Raw genomic sequence first — 18,646 nt, forward strand, 5'->3', positions numbered from 1 at the left:
CCCTTACTAATAATAGCAGGGTTGCCATTTTGAGAACTTTTTTTTTCTTCAAAGTCCTCCAGTGAAAGAACCTTCCATGGTACCAGCTATCTTTCAGTAAGGCACGGATGGGTTTGAACCCCTGATCTTCGGTTTACAGACCGACGCCTTACCGCTTGGCCACCATGCCACTCTATGCTTCAATATTTATCAATATTCTGGAAAGTAGTAGTTGTTGTAATGTGAATTTGGCACACAAATAACATCTCTGTTTCCTGTGAGAATTTCAACATTCTGGAAAGTAGGAGTTGTGTAATGTGAATTTGGCACACAAATACTCAGTGGAGAACCTTGGGATTGAACCAAGTACTAAAATAGCATGCACTCCCCCTCTGAGCTTCGATCCAATTTTATTTGCAGATAAAATGCAATATTAATACAATGTACTTTTTATACATACACCACTCCATTGAAACTACAATGAAATGATAGCAGCAATTCTAAATACAACGCAAGTATGGACAGTCATCTAACCCATGAACTTCAGTTTTTGAAAATGATGCAATTGAAGTGGCAACCATGCCACTTCTGTTACATAAATGTACGAACAGGGATTGAACACATGTTCTTCAGATTACAAGAGCAAATTATTTAGCACGTCTCTGTTTCCTGCTGAGAATTTCAACATTCTGGAAAGTAGGAGATGGGCCATTGCAAAATTTGAATGGAGAAGCTGGGGATTGACCCAGGACCTCATACATGCGAAGCATGCGCTCTACCACTGAGCTACATCCCCTTTCTGGAAAGAAATGGTTTTTTCTTATTTTTTAAATTTCACCTATAATTAATCAGGTAAGCTAGTTGAGAACAAGTTTTCATATTCAACTGCGACCTGGCCAAGATAAAGCAAAGCAGCGCAACACAAACAACAACACAGAGTTACAGATGGAATAAACAAGCGTACAGTCAATAACACAATAGAAGAAAAAAAAGAAGTCTATATACAGTGCGTGCAAATGGAGGTAAGGCAGAAATAGCCATAGTAGCGAAGTATTTACAATTTAGCAAATTAACACTGGAGTGATAGATGAGCAGATGATGATGTGCAAGTAGAAATACTGGTGTGCAAGAGCAGAAAGTATATTAAAACAATATGGGGATGAGGTAGGTAGATGGGTGGGCTATTTACAGATGGGCTTTGTACAGCTGCAGCGATCAGTTAGCTGCTCAGATAGCCGATGTTTAAAGTTAGCAGTGTTGCCAACACCTCAGTAAGGAAAGTAGCTATTGGCTGTCCTAAAAGTCACTAGAAGTTGCTAAATGATGTCATCACCTAATTTGCATAATTGTCCATGTGCATGTAATTGTGATGGACACTGTAGGAGTGAGGAATAACATTGTGGAAGAGACAAAAGTGAGTAAAATGAAAATGTCTGCAAGTATTCAGAGGGGTCTGAATACTTGCTAAATACAGCGACTAAGTCGCTAAGTTGGCAACACTGAAAGTTAGTGAGGGAAATAGTCTCCAGCTTCAGCGATTTTTGCAATTCGTTCCAGTCATTGTCAGCAGAGAACTGGAAGGAAAGGCGGCCAAAGGAGGTGTTGGCTTTGGGATGACCAGTGAGATATACCTGCTGGAACGCGTGCTACGGGTGGGTGTTGTTATCGTGACCAGTGAGCTGAGATAAGGCGGAGCTTTACCTAGCATAGACTAAAAAGATGACCTGGAACCAGTGGTCTGGCGACGAATATGTAGCGAGGGCCAGCCGCTAGAGCATACAGGTCGTAGTGGCCATATCAATACAATTGACCCTTTCTTTACACTGTTCTAATGAAAGTACATTTCCATAATATCATCTAGCTTCCATAAACGTCGAACAAGGCTTGAACCCAGGATTGAACCCATGTGCTTCAGTTTACAAAACAGATGACTTAGCCACTCTTTCCTTCTTAAAATGTCAACATTCTGGAAAGTAGAGTTGTGCAAAAGCTAATTTCACAACTAAATATACTCATCAGAAATTTGGGTTAACTTCAGAGCGCATGCATTTCAAGTATTAGCTCTACCGTAGAGGTCATCCCCTTACTATATAATAGCAGGGTTGCCATTTTGAGAACTTTTTTTTTCTTCAAAGTCCTCCAGTGAAAGAACCTTCCCATGGTACCAGCTATCTTTCAGTAAGGCACGGATGGGATTTGAACCCATGATCTTCGGTTTACAAGACCGACGCCTTACCGCTTGGCCACCATGCCACTCTATGCTGCAAGATATTTATCAATATTCTGGAAAGTAGTAGTTGTGTAATGTGAATTTGGCACACAAATAACATCTCTGTTTCCTGTGAGAAATTTCAACATTCTGGAAAGTAGGATTTGTGTAATGTGAATTTGGCACACACATACTCAGTGGAGAACCTTGGGATTGAACCAAGTACTAAAATAGCATGCACTCCCCCCTCTGAGCTTCGATCCAATTTTATTTGCAGATAAATGCAATATTAATACAATGTACTTTTATATACACCACTCCATTGAAACTACAATGAAATGATAGCAGCAATTCTAAATACACGCAGTATGGACAGTCATCTAACCCATGAACTTCAGTTTTTGAAAATGATGCAATTGAAGGTTGGCAACCATGCCACTTCTGTTACATAAATGTACGAACAGGGATTGAACACATGTTCTTCAGATTACCAAGAGCAAATTATTTAGCAGCGTCTCTGTTTCCTGCTGAGAATTTCAACATTCTGGAAAGTAGGAGATGGGCCATTGCAAAAATTTGAATGGAGAAGCTGGGGATTGAACCAGGACTCATACATGCGAAGCATGCGCTCTACCACTGAGCTACATCCCCTTCTGGGAAAGAAATGGTTTTTTCTTATTTTTTTACATTTCACCTATAATTAATCAGGTAAGCTAGTTGAGAACAAGTTTTCATATTCAACTGCGACCTGGCCAAGATAAAGCAAAGCAGCGCAACACAACACAACACCAGAAGTTACAGATGGAATAAACAAGCGTACAGTCATAACACAATAGAAGAAAAAAAAGAAGTCTATATACAGTGCGTGCAAAGTGGAGTAGGCAAGAAATAGGCCATAGTAGCGAAGTAAATGTACAATTTAGACGCAAATTAACAACTGGAGTGATAGATGAGCAGATGATATGTGCAAGTAGAAATACTGGTGTGCAAGAGACAGAATATATTAAAAACAATATGGGGATGAGGTAGGTATATTGGGTGGGCTATTTACAGATGGGCTTTGTACAGCTGCAGCGATCAGTTAGCTGCTCAGATAGCCGATGTGTAAAGTTAGCAGTGTTTGCCAACACATCAGTAAGGAAAGTACTATTGGCTGTCCTAAAGTCACTAGAAGGTCGAATGATGTCATCACCTAATTTGCATAATTGTCCATAGTTGCATGTAATTGTGATGGACACTGTAGGAGTGAGGATAACATTGTGGAAGAGACAAAAAGTGAGTAAAATGAAAATGTCTGCAAGTATTCAGAGGGGTCTGAATACTTGCTAAATACAGCGACTAAGTCGCTAAGTGGGCAACACTGAAGTTAGTGAGGGAAATATGTCTCCAGCTTCAGCGATTTTGCAATTCGTTCCAGTCATTGTCAGCAGAGAACTGGAAGGAAGGCGGCCAAAGGAGGTGTTGGGCTTTGGGGATGACCAGTGAGATATACCTGCTGGAACGCGTGCTACGGGTGGGTGTTGTTATCGTGACCAGTGAGCTGAGATAAGGCGGAGCTTTACCTAGCATAGACTAAAAAGATGACCTGGAACCAGTGGGTCTGGCGACGAATATGTAGCGAGGGCCAGCCGACTAGAGCATACAGGGTCGTAGTGGCCATATCAAATACAATTGACCCTTTCTTTACACTGTTCTAATGAAAGTACATTTCCATAATATCATCTAGCTTCCATAACGTCGAACAAGGCCTTGAACCCAGGATTGAACCCATGTGCTTCAGTTTACAAAAACAGATGACTTAGCACATCTATTTCCTTCTTAAAATGTCAACATTCTGGAAAGTAGAGTTGTGCAAAAGCTCATTTCACAACTAAATATACTCATCAGAAAATTTGGGGATTAACTTCAGAGCGCATGCATTTCAAGTGTTAGCTCTACCGTAGAGGTTCATCCCTTACTATATAATAGCAGGGTTGCCATTTGAGAACTTTTTTTTTTCTTCAAAGTCCTCCAGTGAAAGAACCTTCCCATGGTACCAGCTATCTTTCAGTAAGGCACGGATGGGATTTGAACCCATGATCTTCGGTTACAAGACCGACGCCTTACCGCTTGGCCACCATGCCACTCTATGCTTCAAGATATTTATCATATTCTGGAAAGTAGTAGTTGTGTAATGTGAATTTGGCACACAAATAACATCTCTGTTTCCTGTGAGAATTTCAACATTCTGGAAAGTAGGAGTTGTGTAATGTGAATTTGGCACACAAATACTCAGTGGAGAACCTTGGGATTGAACCAAGTACTAAAATAGCATGCACTCCCCCTCTGAGCTTCGATCCAATTTATTTGCAGATAAAATGCAATATTAATACAATGTACTTTTTATATACACCACTCCATTGAAACTACAATGAAATGATAGCAGCAATTCTAAATACACGCAAGTATGGACAGTCATCTAACCCATGAACTTCAGTTTTTGAAAATGATGCAATTGAAGTTGGCAACCATGCCACTTCTGTTACATAAATGTACAAACAGGGATTGAACACATGTTCTTCAGATTACAAGAGCAAATTATTTAGCACGTCTCTGTTTCCTGCTGAGAATTTCAACATTCTGGAAAGTAGGAGATGGGCCATTGCAAACATTTGAATGAGAAAGCTGGGGATTGAACCCAGGACCTCATACATGCGAAGCATGCGCTCTACCACTGAGCTACATCCCCTTTCTGGGAAAGAAATGGTTTTTTCTTATTTTTTACATTTCACCTATAATTAATCAGGTAAGCTAGTTGAGAACAAGTTTTCATATTCAACTGCGACCTGGCCAAGATAAAGCAAAGCAGCGCAACACAAACAACAACACAGAGTTACAGATGGAATAACAAGCGTACAGTCAATAACACAATAGAAGAAAAAAAAGAAAGTCTATATACAGTGCGTGCAAATGGAGGTAAGGCAAGAAATAGGCCATAGTAGCGAAGTATTTACAATTTAGCAAATTAACACTGGAGTGATAGATGAGCAGATGATGATGTGCAAGTAGAAATACTGGTGTGCAAAGAGCAGAAAGTATATTAAAACAATATGGGGATGAGGTAGGTAGATTGGGTGGGCTATTTACAGATGGGCTTTGTACAGCTGCAGCGATCAGTTAGCTGCTCAGATAGCCGATGTTTAAAGTTAGCAGTGTTGCCAACACCTCAGTAAGGAAAGTAGCTATTGGCTGTCCTAAAAGTCACTAGAAGTTGCTAAATGATGTCATCACCTAATTTGCATAATTGTCCATGTGCATGTAATTGTGATGGACACTGTAGGAGTGAGGAATAACATTGTGGAAGAGACAAAAAGTGAGTAAAATGAAAATGTCTGCAAGTATTCAGAGGGGTCTGAATACTTGCTAAATACAGCGACTAAGTCGCTAAGTTGGCAACACTGAAAGTTAGTGAGGGAAATATGTCTCCAGCTTCAGCGATTTTTGCAATTCGTTCCAGTCATTGTCAGCAGAGAACTGGAAGGAAAGGCGGCCAAAGGAGGTGTTGGCTTTGGGGATGACCAGTGAGATATACCTGCTGGAACGCGTGCTACGGGTGGGTGTTGTTATCGTGACCAGTGAGCTGAGATAAGGCGGAGCTTTACCTAGCATAGACTAAAAAGATGACCTGGAACCAGTGGGTCTGGCGACGAATATGTAGCGAGGGCCAGCCGACTAGAGCATACAGGTCGTAGTGGCCATATCAATACAATTGACCCTTTCTTTACACTGTTCTAATGAAAGTACATTTCCATAATATCATCTAGCTTCCATAAACGTCGAACAAGGCTTGAACCCAGGATTGAACCCATGTGCTTCAGTTTACAAAAACAGATGACTTAGCACATCTATTTCCTTCTTAAAATGTCAACATTCTGGAAAGTAGAGTTGTGCAAAAGCTAATTTCACAACTAAATATACTCATCAGAAAATTTGGGGATTAACTTCAGAGCGCATGCATTTCAAGTATTAGCTCTACCGTAGAGGTACATCCCCTTACTATATAATAGCAGGGTTGCCATTTTGAGAACTTTTTTTTTTCTTCAAAGTCCTCCAGTGAAAGAACCTTCCCATGGTACCAGCTATCTTTCAGTAAGGCACGGATGGGATTTGAACCCATGATCTTCGGTTTACAAGACCGACGCCTTACCGCTTGGCCACCATGCCACTCTATGCTGCAAGATATTTATCAATATTCTGGAAAGTAGTAGTTGTGTAATGTGAATTTGGCACACAAATAACATCTCTGTTTCCTGTGAGAATTTCAACATTCTGGAAAGTAGGAGTTGTGTAATGTGAATTTGGCACACAAATACTCAGTGGAGAACCTTGGGATTGAACCAAGTACTAAAATAGCATGCACTCCCCCTCTGAGCTTCGATCCAATTTTATTTGCAGATAAAATGCAATATTAATACAATGTACTTTTTATATACACCACTCCATTGAAACTACAATGAAATGATAGCAGCAATTCTAAATACACGCAAGTATGGACAGTCATCTAACCCATGAACTTCAGTTTTTGAAAATGATGCAATTGAAGTTGGCAACCATGCCACTTCTGTTACATAAATGTACGAACAGGGATTGAACACATGTTCTTCAGATTACAAGAGCAAATTATTTAGCACGTCTCTGTTTCCTGCTGAGAATTTCAACATTCTGGAAAGTAGGAGATGGGCCATTGCAAAAATTTGAATGGAGAAGCTGGGGATTGAACCCAGGACCTCATACATGCGAAGCATGCGCTCTACCACTGAGCTACATCCCCTTTCTGGGAAAGAAATGGTTTTTTCTTATTTTTTAAATTTCACCTATAATTAATCAGGTAAGCTAGTTGAGAACAAGTTTTCATATTCAACTGCGACCTGGCCAAGATAAAGCAAAGCAGCGCAACACAAACAACAACACAGAGTTACAGATGGAATAAACAAGCGTACAGTCAATAACACAATAGAAGAAAAAAAAGAAAGTCTATATACAGTGCGTGCAAATGGAGGTAAGGCAAGAAATAGGCCATAGTAGCGAAGTATTTACAATTTAGCAAATTAACACTGGAGTGATAGATGAGCAGATGATGATGTGCAAGTAGAAATACTGGTGTGCAAAGAGCAGAAAGTATATTAAAACAATATGGGGATGAGGTAGGTAGATTGGGTGGGCTATTTACAGATGGGCTTTGTACAGCTGCAGCGATCAGTTAGCTGCTCAGATAGCCGATGTTTAAAGTTAGCAGTGTTGCCAACACCTCAGTAAGGAAAGTAGCTATTGGCTGTCCTAAAAGTCACTAGAAGTTGCTAAATGATGTCATCACCTAATTTGCATAATTGTCCATGTGCATGTAATTGTGATGGACACTGTAGGAGTGAGGAATAACATTGTGGAAGAGACAAAAAGTGAGTAAAATGAAAATGTCTGCAAGTATTCAGAGGGGTCTGAATACTTGCTAAATACAGCGACTAAGTCGCTAAGTTGGCAACACTGAAAGTTAGTGAGGGAAATATGTCTCCAGCTTCAGCGATTTTTGCAATTCGTTCCAGTCATTGTCAGCAGAGAACTGGAAGGAAAGGCGGCCAAAGGAGGTGTTGGCTTTGGGGATGACCAGTGAGATATACCTGCTGGAACGCGTGCTACGGGTGGGTGTTGTTATCGTGACCAGTGAGCTGAGATAAGGCGGAGCTTTACCTAGCATAGACTAAAAAGATGACCTGGAACCAGTGGGTCTGGCGACGAATATGTAGCGAGGGCCAGCCGACTAGAGCATACAGGTCGTAGTGGCCATATCAATACAATTGACCCTTTCTTTACACTGTTCTAATGAAAGTACATTTCCATAATATCATCTAGCTTCCATAAACGTCGAACAAGGCTTGAACCCAGGATTGAACCCATGTGCTTCAGTTTACAAAAACAGATGACTTAGCACATCTATTTCCTTCTTAAAATGTCAACATTCTGGAAAGTAGAGTTGTGCAAAAGCTAATTTCACAACTAAATATACTCATCAGAAAATTTGGGGATTAACTTCAGAGCGCATGCATTTCAAGTATTAGCTCTACCGTAGAGGTACATCCCCTTACTATATAATAGCAGGGTTGCCATTTTGAGAACTTTTTTTTTCTTCAAAGTCCTCCAGTGAAAGAACCTTCCCATGGTACCAGCTATCTTTCAGTAAGGCACAGATGGGATTTGAACCCATGATCTTCGGTTTACAAGACCGACGCCTTACCGCTTGGCCACCATGCCACTCTATGCTGCAAGATATTTATCAATATTCTGGAAAGTAGTAGTTGTGTAATGTGAATTTGGCACACAAATAACATCTCTGTTTCCTGTGAGAATTTCAACATTCTGGAAAGTAGGAGTTGTGTAATGTGAATTTGGCACACAAATACTCAGTGGAGAACCTTGGGATTGAACCAAGTACTAAAATAGCATGCACTCCCCCTCTGAGCTTCGATCCAATTTTATTTGCAGATAAAATGCAATATTAATACAATGTACTTTTTATATACACCACTCCATTGAAACTACAATGAAATGATAGCAGCAATTCTAAATACACGCAAGTATGGACAGTCATCTAACCCATGAACTTCAGTTTTTGAAAATGATGCAATTGAAGTTGGCAACCATGCCACTTCTGTTACATAAATGTACGAACAGGGATTGAACACATGTTCTTCAGATTACAAGAGCAAATTATTTAGCACGTCTCTGTTTCCTGCTGAGAATTTCAACATTCTGGAAAGTAGGAGATGGGCCATTGCAAAAATTTGAATGGAGAAGCTGGGGATTGAACCCAGGACCTCATACATGCGAAGCATGCGCTCTACCACTGAGCTACATCCCCTTTCTGGGAAAGAAATGGTTTTTTCTTATTTTTTAAATTTCACCTATAATTAATCAGGTAAGCTAGTTGAGAACAAGTTTTCATATTCAACTGCGACCTGGCCAAGATAAAGCAAAGCAGCGCAACACAAACAACAACACAGAGTTACAGATGGAATAAACAAGCGTACAGTCAATAACACAATAGAAGAAAAAAAAGAAAGTCTATATACAGTGCGTGCAAATGGAGGTAAGGCAAGAAATAGGCCATAGTAGCGAAGTATTTACAATTTAGCAAATTAACACTGGAGTGATAGATGAGCAGATGATGATGTGCAAGTAGAAATACTGGTGTGCAAAGAGCAGAAAGTATATTAAAACAATATGGGGATGAGGTAGGTAGATTGGGTGGGCTATTTACAGATGGGCTTTGTACAGCTGCAGCGATCAGTTAGCTGCTCAGATAGCCGATGTTTAAAGTTAGCAGTGTTGCCAACACCTCAGTAAGGAAAGTAGCTATTGGCTGTCCTAAAAGTCACTAGAAGTTGCTAAATGATGTCATCACCTAATTTGCATAATTGTCCATGTGCATGTAATTGTGATGGACACTGTAGGAGTGAGGAATAACATTGTGGAAGAGACAAAAAGTGAGTAAAATGAAAATGTCTGCAAGTATTCAGAGGGGTCTGAATACTTGCTAAATACAGCGACTAAGTCGCTAAGTTGGCAACACTGAAAGTTAGTGAGGGAAATATGTCTCCAGCTTCAGCGATTTTTGCAATTCGTTCCAGTCATTGTCAGCAGAGAACTGGAAGGAAAGGCGGCCAAAGGAGGTGTTGGCTTTGGGGATGACCAGTGAGATATACCTGCTGGAACGCGTGCTACGGGTGGGTGTTGTTATCGTGACCAGTGAGCTGAGATAAGGCGGAGCTTTACCTAGCATAGACTAAAAAGATGACCTGGAACCAGTGGGTCTGGCGACGAATATGTAGCGAGGGCCAGCCGACTAGAGCATACAGGTCGTAGTGGCCATATCAATACAATTGACCCTTTCTTTACACTGTTCTAATGAAAGTACATTTCCATAATATCATCTAGCTTCCATAAACGTCGAACAAGGCTTGAACCCAGGATTGAACCCATGTGCTTCAGTTTACAAAAACAGATGACTTAGCACATCTATTTCCTTCTTAAAATGTCAACATTCTGGAAAGTAGAGTTGTGCAAAAGCTAATTTCACAACTAAATATACTCATCAGAAAATTTGGGGATTAACTTCAGAGCGCATGCATTTCAAGTATTAGCTCTACCGTAGAGGTACATCCCCTTACTATATAATAGCAGGGTTGCCATTTTGAGAACTTTTTTTTTCTTCAAAGTCCTCCAGTGAAAGAACCTTCCCATGGTACCAGCTATCTTTCAGTAAGGCACGGATGGGATTTGAACCCATGATCTTCGGTTTACAAGACCGACGCCTTACCGCTTGGCCACCATGCCACTCTATGCTGCAAGATATTTATCAATATTCTGGAAAGTAGTAGTTGTGTAATGTGAATTTGGCACACAAATAACATCTCTGTTTCCTGTGAGAATTTCAACATTCTGGAAAGTAGGAGTTGTGTAATGTGAATTTGGCACACAAATACTCAGTGGAGAACCTTGGGATTGAACCAAGTACTAAAATAGCATGCACTCCCCCTCTGAGCTTCGATCCAATTTTATTTGCAGATAAAATGCAATATTAATACAATGTACTTTTTATATACACCACTCCATTGAAACTACAATGAAATGATAGCAGCAATTCTAAATACACGCAAGTATGGACAGTCATCTAACCCATGAACTTCAGTTTTTGAAAATGATGCAATTGAAGTTGGCAACCATGCCACTTCTGTTACATAAATGTACGAACAGGGATTGAACACATGTTCTTCAGATTACAAGAGCAAATTATTTAGCACGTCTCTGTTTCCTGCTGAGAATTTCAACATTCTGGAAAGTAGGAGATGGGCCATTGCAAAAATTTGAATGGAGAAGCTGGGGATTGAACCCAGGACCTCATACATGCGAAGCATGCGCTCTACCACTGAGCTACATCCCCTTTCTGGGAAAGAAATGGTTTTTTCTTATTTTTTTAAATTTCACCTATAATTAATCAGGTAAGCTAGTTGAGAACAAGTTTTCATATTCAACTGCGACCTGGCCAAGATAAAGCAAAGCAGCGCAACACAAACAACAACACAGAGTTACAGATGGAATAAACAAGCGTACAGTCAATAACACAATAGAAGAAAAAAAAGAAAGTCTATATACAGTGCGTGCAAATGGAGGTAAGGCAAGAAATAGGCCATAGTAGCGAAGTATTTACAATTTAGCAAATTAACACTGGAGTGATAGATGAGCAGATGATGATGTGCAAGTAGAAATACTGGTGTGCAAAGAGCAGAAAGTATATTAAAACAATATGGGGATGAGGTAGGTAGATTGGGTGGGCTATTTACAGATGGGCTTTGTACAGCTGCAGCGATCAGTTAGCTGCTCAGATAGCCGATGTTTAAAGTTAGCAGTGTTGCCAACACCTCAGTAAGGAAAGTAGCTATTGGCTGTCCTAAAAGTCACTAGAAGTTGCTAAATGATGTCATCACCTAATTTGCATAATTGTCCATGTGCATGTAATTGTGATGGACACTGTAGGAGTGAGGAATAACATTGTGGAAGAGACAAAAAGTGAGTAAAATGAAAATGTCTGCAAGTATTCAGAGGGGTCTGAATACTTGCTAAATACAGCGACTAAGTCGCTAAGTTGGCAACACTGAAAGTTAGTGAGGGAAATATGTCTCCAGCTTCAGCGATTTTTGCAATTCGTTCCAGTCATTGTCAGCAGAGAACTGGAAGGAAAGGCGGCCAAAGGAGGTGTTGGCTTTGGGGATGACCAGTGAGATATACCTGCTGGAACGCGTGCTACGGGTGGGTGTTGTTATCGTGACCAGTGAGCTGAGATAAGGCGGAGCTTTACCTAGCATAGACTAAAAAGATGACCTGGAACCAGTGGGTCTGGCGACGAATATGTAGCGAGGGCCAGCCGACTAGAGCATACAGGTCGTAGTGGCCATATCAATACAATTGACCCTTTCTTTACACTGTTCTAATGAAAGTACATTTCCATAATATCATCTAGCTTCCATAAACGTCGAACAAGGCTTGAACCCAGGATTGAACCCATGTGCTTCAGTTTACAAAAACAGATGACTTAGCACATCTATTTCCTTCTTAAAATGTCAACATTCTGGAAAGTAGAGTTGTGCAAAAGCTCATTTCACAACTAAATATACTCATCAGAAAATTTGGGGATTAACTTCAGAGCGCATGCATTTCAAGTATTAGCTCTACCGTAGAGGTTACATCCCCTTACTATATAATAGCAGGGTTGCCATTTTGAGAACTTTTTTTTTCTTCAAAGTCCTCCAGTGAAAGAACCTTCCCATGGTACCAGCTATCTTTCAGTAAGGCACGGATGGGATTTGAACCCATGATCTTCGGTTTACAAGACCGACGCCTTACCGCTTGGCCACCATGCCACTCTATGCTGCAAGATATTTATCAATATTCTGGAAAGTAGTAGTTGTGTAATGTGAATTTGGCACACAAATAACATCTCTGTTTCCTGTGAGAATTTCAACATTCTGGAAAGTAGGAGTTGTGTAATGTGAATTTGGCACACAAATACTCAGTGGAGAACCTTGGGATTGAACCAAGTACTAAAATAGCATGCACTCCCCCTCTGAGCTTCGATCCAATTTTATTTGCAGATAAAATGCAATATTAATACAATGTACTTTTTATATACACCACTCCATTGAAACTACAATGAAATGATAGCAGCAATTCTAAATACACGCAAGTATGGACAGTCATCTAACCCATGAACTTCAGTTTTTGAAAATGATGCAATTGAAGTTGGCAACCATGCCACTTCTGTTACATAAATGTACGAACAGGGATTGAACACATGTTCTTCAGATTACAAGAGCAAATTATTTAGCACGTCTCTGTTTCCTGCTGAGAATTTCAACATTCTGGAAAGTAGGAGATGGGCCATTGCAAAAATTTGAATGGAGAAGCTGGGGATTGAACCCAGGACCTCATACATGCGAAGCATGCGCTCTACCACTGAGCTACATCCCCTTTCTGGGAAAGAAATGGTTTTTTCTTATTTTTTAAATTTCACCTATAATTAATCAGGTAAGCTAGTTGAGAACAAGTTTTCATATTCAACTGCGACCTGGCCAAGATAAAGCAAAGCAGCGCAACACAAACAACAACACAGAGTTACAGATGGAATAAACAAGCGTACAGTCAATAACACAATAGAAGAAAAAAAAGAAAGTCTATATACAGTGCGTGCAAATGGAGGTAAGGCAAGAAATAGGCCATAGTAGCGAAGTATTTACAATTTAGCAAATTAACACTGGAGTGATAGATGAGCAGATGATGATGTGCAAGTAGAAATACTGGTGTGCAAAGAGCAGAAAGTATATTAAAACAATATGGGGATGAGGTAGGTAGATTGGGTGGGCTATTTACAGATGGGCTTTGTACAGCTGCAGCGATCAGTTAGCTGCTCAGATAGCCGATGTTTAAAGTTAGCAGTGTTGCCAACACCTCAGTAAGGAAAGTAGCTATTGGCTGTCCTAAAAGTCACTAGAAGTTGCTAAATGATGTCATCACCTAATTTGCATAATTGTCCATGTGCATGTAATTGTGATGGACACTGTAGGAGTGAGGAATAACATTGTGGAAGAGACAAAAAGTGAGTAAAATGAAAATGTCTGCAAGTATTCAGAGGGGTCTGAATACTTGCTAAATACAGCGACTAAGTCGCTAAGTTGGCAACACTGAAAGTTAGTGAGGGAAATATGTCTCCAGCTTCAGCGATTTTTGCAATTCGTTCCAGTCATTGTCAGCAGAGAACTGGAAGGAAAGGCGGCCAAAGGAGGTGTTGGCTTTGGGGATGACCAGTGAGATATACCTGCTGGAACGCGTGCTACGGGTGGGTGTTGTTATCGTGACCAGTGAGCTGAGATAAGGCGGAGCTTTACCTAGCATAGACTAAAAAGATGACCTGGAACCAGTGGGTCTGGCGACGAATATGTAGCGAGGGCCAGCCGACTAGAGCATACAGGTCGTAGTGGCCATATCAATACAATTGACCCTTTCTTTACACTGTTCTAATGAAAGTACATTTCCATAATATCATCTAGCTTCCATAAACGTCGAACAAGGCTTGAACCCAGGATTGAACCCATGTGCTTCAGTTTACAAAAACAGATGACTTAGCACATCTATTTCCTTCTTAAAATGTCAACATTCTGGAAAGTAGAGTTGTGCAAAAGCTAATTTCACAACTAAATATACTCATCAGAAAATTTGGGGATTAACTTCAGAGCGCATGCATTTCAAGTATTAGCTCTACCGTAGAGGTACATCCCCTTACTATATAATAGCAGGGTTGCCATTTTGAGAACTTTTTTTTTTCTTCAAAGTCCTCCAGTGAAAGAACCTTCCCATGGTACCAGCTATCTTTCAGTAAGGCACGGATGGGATTTGAACCCATGATCTTCGGTTTACAAGACCGACGCCTTACCGCTTGGCCACCATGCCACTCTATGCTGCAAGATATTTATCAATATTCTGGAAAGTAGTAGTTGTGTAATGTGAATTTGGCACACAAATAACATCTCTGTTTCCTGTGAGAATTTCAACATTCTGGAAAGTAGGAGTTGTGTAATGTGAATTTGGCACACAAATACTCAGTGGAGAACCTTGGGATTGAACCAAGTACTAAAATAGCATGCACTCCCCCTCTGAGCTTCGATCCAATTTTATTTGCAGATAAAATGCAATATTAATACAATGTACTTTTTATATACACCACTCCATTGAAACTACAATGAAATGATAGCAGCAATTCTAAATACACGCAAGTATGGACAGTCATCTAACCCATGAACTTCAGTTTTTGAAAATGATGCAATTGAAGTTGGCAACCATGCCACTTCTGTTACATAAATGTACGAACAGGGATTGAACACATGTTCTTCAGATTACAAGAGCAAATTATTTAGCACGTCTCTGTTTCCTGCTGAGAATTTCAACATTCTGGAAAGTAGGAGATGGGCCATTGCAAAAATTTGAATGGAGAAGCTGGGGATTGAACCCAGGACCTCATACATGCGAAGCATGCGCTCTACCACTGAGCTACATCCCCTTTCTGGGAAAGAAATGGTTTTTTCTTATTTTTTTAAATTTCACCTATAATTAATCAGGTAAGCTAGTTGAGAACAAGTTTTCATATTCAACTGCGACCTGGCCAAGATAAAGCAAAGCAGCGCAACACAAACAACAACACAGAGTTACAGATGGAATAAACAAGCGTACAGTCAATAACACAATAGAAGAAAAAAAAGAAAGTCTATATACAGTGCGTGCAAATGGAGGTAAGGCAAGAAATAGGCCATAGTAGCGAAGTATTTACAATTTAGCAAATTAACACTGGAGTGATAGATGAGCAGATGATGATGTGCAAGTAGAAATACTGGTGTGCAAAGAGCAGAAAGTATATTAAAACAATATGGGGATGAGGTAGGTAGATTGGGTGGGCTATTTACAGATGGGCTTTGTACAGCTGCAGCGATCAGTTAGCTGCTCAGATAGCCGATGTTTAAAGTTAGCAGTGTTGCCAACACCTCAGTAAGGAAAGTAGCTATTGGCTGTCCTAAAAGTCACTAGAAGTTGCTAAATGATGTCATCACCTAATTTGCATAATTGTCCATGTGCATGTAATTGTGATGGACACTGTAGGAGTGAGGAATAACATTGTGGAAGAGACAAAAAGTGAGTAAAATGAAAATGTCTGCAAGTATTCAGAGGGGTCTGAATACTTGCTAAATACAGCGACTAAGTCGCTAAGTTGGCAACACTGAAAGTTAGTGAGGGAAATATGTCTCCAGCTTCAGCGATTTTTGCAATTCGTTCCAGTCATTGTCAGCAGAGAACTGGAAGGAAAGGCGGCCAAAGGAGGTGTTGGCTTTGGGGATGACCAGTGAGATATACCTGCTGGAACGCGTGCTACGGGTGGGTGTTGTTATCGTGACCAGTGAGCTGAGATAAGGCGGAGCTTTACCTAGCATAGACTAAAAAGATGACCTGGAACCAGTGGGTCTGGCGACGAATATGTAGCGAGGGCCAGCCGACTAGAGCATACAGGTCGTAGTGGCCATATCAATACAATTGACCCTTTCTTTACACTGTTCTAATGAAAGTACATTTCCATAATATCATCTAGCTTCCATAAACGTCGAACAAGGCTTGAACCCAGGATTGAACCCATGTGCTTCAGTTTACAAAAACAGATGACTTAGCACATCTATTTCCTTCTTAAAATGTCAACATTCTGGAAAGTAGAGTTGTGCAAAAGCTAATTTCACAACTAAATATACTCATCAGAAAATTTGGGGATTAACTTCAGAGCGCATGCATTTCAAGTATTAGCTCTACCGTAGAGGTACATCCCCTTACTATATAATAGCAGGGTTGCCATTTTGAGAACTTTTTTTTTTCTTCAAAGTCCTCCAGTGAAAGAACCTTCCCATGGTACCAGCTATCTTTCAGTAAGGCACGGATGGGATTTGAACCCATGATCTTCGGTTTACAAGACCGACGCCTTACCGCTTGGCCACCATGCCACTCTATGCTGCAAGATATTTATCAATATTCTGGAAAGTAGTAGTTGTGTAATGTGAATTTGGCACACAAATAACATCTCTGTTTCCTGTGAGAATTTCAACATTCTGGAAAGTAGGAGTTGTGTAATGTGAATTTGGCACACAAATACTCAGTGGAGAACCTTGGGATTGAACCAAGTACTAAAATAGCATGCACTCCCCCTCTGAGCTTCGATCCAATTTTATTTGCAGATAAAATGCAATATTAATACAATGTACTTTTTATATACACCACTCCATTGAAACTACAATGAAATGATAGCAGCAATTCTAAATACACGCAAGTATGGACAGTCATCTAACCCATGAACTTCAGTTTTTGAAAATGATGCAATTGAAGTTGGCAACCATGCCACTTCTGTTACATAAATGTACGAACAGGGATTGAACACATGTTCTTCAGATTACAAGAGCAAATTATTTAGCACGTCTCTGTTTCCTGCTGAGAATTTCAACATTCTGGAAAGTAGGAGATGGGCCATTGCAAAAATTTGAATGGAGAAGCTGGGGATTGAACCCAGGACCTCATACATGCGAAGCATGCGCTCTACCACTGAGCTACATCCCCTTTCTGGGAAAGAAATGGTTTTTTCTTATTTTTTTACATTTCACCTATAATTAATCAGGTAAGCTAGTTGAGAACAAGTTTTCATATTCAACTGCGACCTGGCCAAGATAAAGCAAAGCAGCGCAACACAAACAACAACACAGAGTTACAGATGGAATAAACAAGCGTACAGTCAATAACACAATAGAAGAAAAAAAAGAAAGTCTATATACAGTGCGTGCAAATGGAGGTAAGGCAAGAAATAGGCCATAGTAGCGAAGTATTTACAATTTAGCAAATTAACACTGGAGTGATAGATGAGCAGATGATGATGTGCAAGTAGAAATACTGGTGTGCAAAGAGCAGAAAGTATATTAAAACAATATGGGGATGAGGTAGGTAGATTGGGTGGGCTATTTACAGATGGGCTTTGTACAGCTGCAGCGATCAGTTAGCTGCTCAGATAGCCGATGTTTAAAGTTAGCAGTGTTGCCAACACCTCAGTAAGGAAAGTAGCTATTGGCTGTCCTAAAAGTCACTAGAAGTTGCTAAATGATGTCATCACCTAATTTGCATAATTGTCCATGTGCATGTAATTGTGATGGACACTGTAGGAGTGAGGAATAACATTGTGGAAGAGACAAAAAGTGAGTAAAATGAAAATGTCTGCAAGTATTCAGAGGGGTCTGAATACTTGCTAAATACAGCGACTAAGTCGCTAAGTTGGCAACACTGAAAGTTAGTGAGGGAAATATGTCTCCAGCTTCAGCGATTTTTGCAATTCGTTCCAGTCATTGTCAGCAGAGAACTGGAAGGAAAGGCGGCCAAAGGAGGTGTTGGCTTTGGGGATGACCAGTGAGATATACCTGCTGGAACGCGTGCTACGGGTGGGTGTTGTTATCGTGACCAGTGAGCTGAGATAAGGCGGAGCTTTACCTAGCATAGACTAAAAAGATGACCTGGAACCAGTGGGTCTGGCGACGAATATGTAGCGAGGGCCAGCCGACTAGAGCATACAGGTCGTAGTGGCCATATCAATACAATTGACCCTTTCTTTACACTGTTCTAATGAAAGTACATTTCCATAATATCATCTAGCTTCCATAAACGTCGAACAAGGCTTGAACCCAGGATTGAACCCATGTGCTTCAGTTTACAAAAACAGATGACTTAGCACATCTATTTCCTTCTTAAAATGTCAACATTCTGGAAAGTAGAGTTGTGCAAAAGCTAATTTCACAACTAAATATACTC

The 18,646-nt window shown here is 40.3% G+C and overlaps 16 non-coding genes across 16 annotated transcripts; all 16 read right to left on the bottom strand.

The window, feature by feature from the left end:
- Positions 1 to 704: 704 nt before the first annotated feature.
- Positions 705 to 775, bottom strand: trnaa-cgc (transfer RNA alanine (anticodon CGC)). Its single transcript has one exon. It is a non-coding gene; the product is annotated as a tRNA-Ala (tRNA).
- A 1,385-nt stretch (positions 776 to 2,160) lies between these two features.
- Positions 2,161 to 2,232, bottom strand: trnat-ugu (transfer RNA threonine (anticodon UGU)). Its single transcript has one exon. It is a non-coding gene; the product is annotated as a tRNA-Thr (tRNA).
- Positions 2,233 to 2,769: 537 nt separating this feature from the next.
- Positions 2,770 to 2,839, bottom strand: trnaa-cgc (transfer RNA alanine (anticodon CGC)). Its single transcript has one exon. It is a non-coding gene; the product is annotated as a tRNA-Ala (tRNA).
- A 2,005-nt stretch (positions 2,840 to 4,844) lies between these two features.
- On the bottom strand, positions 4,845 to 4,916 carry trnaa-cgc (transfer RNA alanine (anticodon CGC)). Its single transcript has one exon. It is a non-coding gene; the product is annotated as a tRNA-Ala (tRNA).
- A 1,403-nt stretch (positions 4,917 to 6,319) lies between these two features.
- trnat-ugu (transfer RNA threonine (anticodon UGU)) lies at positions 6,320 to 6,391 on the bottom strand. Its single transcript has one exon. It is a non-coding gene; the product is annotated as a tRNA-Thr (tRNA).
- A 535-nt stretch (positions 6,392 to 6,926) lies between these two features.
- On the bottom strand, positions 6,927 to 6,998 carry trnaa-cgc (transfer RNA alanine (anticodon CGC)). Its single transcript has one exon. It is a non-coding gene; the product is annotated as a tRNA-Ala (tRNA).
- Positions 6,999 to 8,401: 1,403 nt separating this feature from the next.
- On the bottom strand, positions 8,402 to 8,473 carry trnat-ugu (transfer RNA threonine (anticodon UGU)). The gene has a single exon. It is a non-coding gene; the product is annotated as a tRNA-Thr (tRNA).
- A 535-nt stretch (positions 8,474 to 9,008) lies between these two features.
- On the bottom strand, positions 9,009 to 9,080 carry trnaa-cgc (transfer RNA alanine (anticodon CGC)). The gene has a single exon. It is a non-coding gene; the product is annotated as a tRNA-Ala (tRNA).
- A 1,403-nt stretch (positions 9,081 to 10,483) lies between these two features.
- Positions 10,484 to 10,555, bottom strand: trnat-ugu (transfer RNA threonine (anticodon UGU)). Its single transcript has one exon. It is a non-coding gene; the product is annotated as a tRNA-Thr (tRNA).
- Positions 10,556 to 11,090: 535 nt separating this feature from the next.
- trnaa-cgc (transfer RNA alanine (anticodon CGC)) lies at positions 11,091 to 11,162 on the bottom strand. Its single transcript has one exon. It is a non-coding gene; the product is annotated as a tRNA-Ala (tRNA).
- Positions 11,163 to 12,567: 1,405 nt separating this feature from the next.
- On the bottom strand, positions 12,568 to 12,639 carry trnat-ugu (transfer RNA threonine (anticodon UGU)). Its single transcript has one exon. It is a non-coding gene; the product is annotated as a tRNA-Thr (tRNA).
- Positions 12,640 to 13,174: 535 nt separating this feature from the next.
- Positions 13,175 to 13,246, bottom strand: trnaa-cgc (transfer RNA alanine (anticodon CGC)). The gene has a single exon. It is a non-coding gene; the product is annotated as a tRNA-Ala (tRNA).
- A 1,404-nt stretch (positions 13,247 to 14,650) lies between these two features.
- trnat-ugu (transfer RNA threonine (anticodon UGU)) lies at positions 14,651 to 14,722 on the bottom strand. The gene has a single exon. It is a non-coding gene; the product is annotated as a tRNA-Thr (tRNA).
- A 535-nt stretch (positions 14,723 to 15,257) lies between these two features.
- trnaa-cgc (transfer RNA alanine (anticodon CGC)) lies at positions 15,258 to 15,329 on the bottom strand. Its single transcript has one exon. It is a non-coding gene; the product is annotated as a tRNA-Ala (tRNA).
- Positions 15,330 to 16,734: 1,405 nt separating this feature from the next.
- On the bottom strand, positions 16,735 to 16,806 carry trnat-ugu (transfer RNA threonine (anticodon UGU)). Its single transcript has one exon. It is a non-coding gene; the product is annotated as a tRNA-Thr (tRNA).
- Positions 16,807 to 17,341: 535 nt separating this feature from the next.
- trnaa-cgc (transfer RNA alanine (anticodon CGC)) lies at positions 17,342 to 17,413 on the bottom strand. The gene has a single exon. It is a non-coding gene; the product is annotated as a tRNA-Ala (tRNA).
- Positions 17,414 to 18,646: the final 1,233 nt, after the last annotated feature.

Source organism: Oncorhynchus kisutch, unplaced genomic scaffold (genome assembly GCF_002021735.2).
Source record: "Oncorhynchus kisutch isolate 150728-3 unplaced genomic scaffold, Okis_V2 scaffold2181, whole genome shotgun sequence".
Lineage (NCBI taxonomy): Eukaryota > Metazoa > Chordata > Actinopteri > Salmoniformes > Salmonidae > Oncorhynchus > Oncorhynchus kisutch.